This window comes from Arachis ipaensis, chromosome B06 (assembly GCF_000816755.2).
Source record: "Arachis ipaensis cultivar K30076 chromosome B06, Araip1.1, whole genome shotgun sequence".
In the NCBI taxonomy this organism is placed as follows: domain Eukaryota; kingdom Viridiplantae; phylum Streptophyta; class Magnoliopsida; order Fabales; family Fabaceae; genus Arachis; species Arachis ipaensis.
Window position 1 is genome coordinate 94,680,160 of NC_029790.2, and position 3,980 is coordinate 94,684,139.

Sequence of the window (3,980 nt, forward strand, 5' to 3'; positions counted from 1 at the left end):
TCCAAAAGGTCCAAAAGGAGAGTGCAAGGCCATTGAATTAATTACCATGGCCGAACCCACAAGAGAGGAGAAAGACGTGAATCCCAAGGAGGAAGACCTTCTGGGACGTCCAGTGATCAATAAGGAGCTTCCCTCTGAGGAACCTAAGGAATCTGAGACTCATCTAAAGACCATAGAGATTCCATTGAACCTTCTTATGCCATTCATGAGCTCTGATGAGTATTCCTCTTTTGAAGAGAATGAGGATGTTACTGAAGAGTAAGCTGCCAAGTTCCTTGGTGCAATCATGAAGCTAAATGCCAAATTATTTGGTATTGAAACTTGGGAAGATGAACCTCCCTTGTTCACCAATGAAATAAGTGATCTGGATCAACTGATATTGCCTCAGAAGAGACAGGATCCTGGAAAGTTCATAATACCTTGTACCATAGGCACCATGATCTTTAAGGCTCTGTGTGACCTTGGTTCAGGAATAAACCTCATGCCCCTCTCTGTAATAGAGAAACTGGGAATCTATGGGGTGCAAGCTGCTAAAATCTCATTAGAGATGGCAGACAATTCAAGAAAACAGGCTTATGGACAAGTAGAGGACGTGTTAGTAAAGGTTGAAGGCCTTTACATCCCTGCTGATTTCATAGTCCTAGATACTGGGAGGGATGAAGATGAATCCATCATCTTAGGAAGACCCTTCCTAGCCACAGCAAGAGCTGTGATTGATGTGGACAGAGGAGAATTGATCCTTCAATTAAATGAGGACAACCTTGTGTTTACAACTCAAGGATCTCTCTCTGCATCCATGGAGAGGAAGCATAAAGAGCTTCTCTCAAAATAGAGTCAACCAGAGCCCCCACAGTCAAACTCTAAGTCTGGTGTTGGGAGGCCACAACCAAACTCTAAGTTTGGTGTTGAACTCCCATATCCAAACTCTAAGTTTGGTGTTGGGGAGTCTCAACAATGCTCTGAACATCTGTGAGGCTCTATGAGAGCCCACTGTCAAGCTATTGACATTAAAGAAGCGCTTGTTGGGAGGCAACCCAATTTTTATCTATCTAATTATATTTTTCTTAGTTATATGTCTTTATAGGTTCATGATCATGTGGAGTCACAAAATAAATATAAAAATTGAAAACGGAATAAAAAACAGCAGAAGAAAAATCACACCCTGGAGGAAGCACCTGCCTGGCGTTCAACGCCAGAACAAAGCATGGTTCTGGCGCTGAACGCCCAAAAATGGGCAGTATCTGGGCGCTGAACGCCCAAAATGGGCAGCATCTGAGCGCTGAACGCCAGAATTGCACCCTGGAGAAGAGCTGGCGCTGAACGCCCAGAACAAGCATGGTTCTGGCATTCAACGCCAGAAATGGGCAACAAATGGGCGTTGAGCGCCCAGAGTTGTGTGCAAGGGCATTTTTTTACATGCCTAATTTGGTGCAAGGTTGTAAATCTTTGAACACCTCAGGATCTGTGGACCCCACAGGATCATCTCAAGATCTGTGGACCCCACAGGATCCCCACCTACCTCCACTCACTCTCTTCTCTCTTCTCAATCATCCTCTATTCCCAATAAACACTCTTCAATTCAAAATCAATTTTCCACCCAAACCCACCCATATGGCCGAATCTTAACCCCCCCTCCCTTCCCTATAAAGAGCCTTCCATTCTTCTTCATTTTCACACAACATCTTTCCTCTTTCCCTTCTTGGCCGAAACACACCTCCCCCCTCTTCTCCATATTTTCTTCTTCTTCTTCATCTAATTCTTTCTTCTCTTGCTTGAGGGTGAGCAACATTCTAAGTTTGGTGTGGTAAAAGCATAAGCTTTTTGTTTTTCCATTACCATTGATGGCACCCAAGACCAGAGAATCCTCTAGAAAAAGAAAAGGGAAGACAAAAGCTTCCACCTCCGAGTCATGGGAGATGGAAAGATTCATCTCCAAAGCTCATCAAGACCACTTCTATGATGTTGTGGCCAAGAAGAAGGTGATCCCCGAGGTCCCTTTCAAACTCAAAAGAAATGAGTATCCGGAGATCCGACATGAAATTCAAAGAAGAGGTTGGGAAGTTCTAACAAATCCCATCCAACAAGTCGGCATCCTAATGGTTCAAGAGTTCTATGCCAATATATTGATCACCAAAAACCATGATCAAAGTAAGAACCCGGATCCAAAGAACTATGTTACAATGGTTCGGGGAAAATACTTGGATTTTAGTCTGGAAAATGTGAGGTTGGCGTTTAACTTGCCTATGATGCAAGGAGATGCACGCCCCTACACTAGAAGGATCAACTTTAATCAAAGGTTGGACCAAATCCTCATGGACGGTTCCTCAAGAAGGAAACGCCACCATCACTAAGGTGGACTCATTCCTTGTTCTTACATTCTCTGTTTTTCGTTTTCTATGCTAAGTACTTATCTATGTTTGTGTCTTCATTACATGATCATTAGTAGTTAGTAACTATGTCTTAAAGTTATGAATGTCCTATGAATCCATCACCTCTCTTAAATGAAAAAAAATGTTTTAATTCAAAAGAACAAGAAGTACACGAGTTTCGAATTTATCCTTGAACTTAGTTTAATTATATTGATGTGGTGACAATGCTTCTTGTTTTCTGAATGTATGCTTGAACAGTGCATATGTCTTTTGAAGTTGTTGTTTAAGAATGTTAAAAATGTTGGCTCTTGAAAGAATGATGACAAGGAGACATGTTATTTGATAATCTAAAAAATCATAAAAATGATTCTTAAAGCAAGAAAAAGCAGCAAAGAACAAAGCTTGCAGAAAAAAAAAATTAGGCGAAAAAAATAGAAAGAAAAAGAAAAAGCAAGCAGAAAAAGCCAAAAGCTCTTAAAACCAAGAGGCAAGAGCAAAAAGCCAATAACCCTTAAAACCAAAAGGCAAGGGCAAATAAAAAGGATCCCAAGGATTTGAGTATCAGTGGATAGGAGGGCCTAAAGGAATAAAATCCTGGTCTAAGCGGCTAAACCAAGCTGTCCCTAACCTTGTGCTTGTGGCGTGAAGGTGTCAAGTGAAAACTTGAGACTGAGCGGTTAAAGTCAAGGTCCAAAGCAAAAAAAGAGTGTGCTTAAGAACCCTGGATTAGGGATGTTTTCATTAGTTTTTATGTTAAATTCACATTTCTGGACTTTACTATGAGTTTGTGTGTTTTTCTGTGATTTCAGGTATTTTCTGGCTGAAATTGAGGGACTTGAGCAAAAATCAGATTCAGAGGTTGAAGAAGGACTGCTGATGCTGTTGGATTCTAACCTCCCTGCACTCAAAATGGATTTTCTGGAGCTACAAAACTCAAAATGGTGCGCTTCCAATTGCGTTAAAAAGTAGACATCCAGGGCTTTTCAGAAATATATAATAGTCTATACTTTGCCCAAGTTTAGACGATGCAAACTGGCATTTAACGCCAGATCTCTGCCCAATTCTAGCGTCCAGCGCCAGAAACAAGTTACAAAGTGGAGTTCAATGCCCAAACTGGCACAAAAGCTGGCGTTCAACTCCAAGAACAAGAATGACCTCTCCACGTGTAGACTTCAAGCTCAGCCCAAGCACACACCAAGTGGGCCCCGGAAGTGGATTTATGCATCAATTACTTACTTCTGTAAACCCTAGTAGCTAGTTTATTATAAATAGGACCTTTTACTATTGTATTAGACATCTTTGAACATCTTTTGATCATTTTTAGATCTCTAGACCTCCATGGGAGGCTGGCCACTCGGCCATGCTTACCCTCTATTCACTTATGTATTTTTTAACGGTAGAGTTTCTACACTCCATAGATTAAGGTGTGGAGCTCTGCTGTCCCTCAAAGATTAATGTAAAGTACTACTGTTTTCTATTCAATTCAACTTATTCTGCTTCTAAGATATTCATTCGCACTTCAACCTGAATGTGATGAACGTGACAATCATCATCATTCCCTACGAATGCGTGCCTGACAACCACTTCCGTTCTACATTAGATTGAATGAGT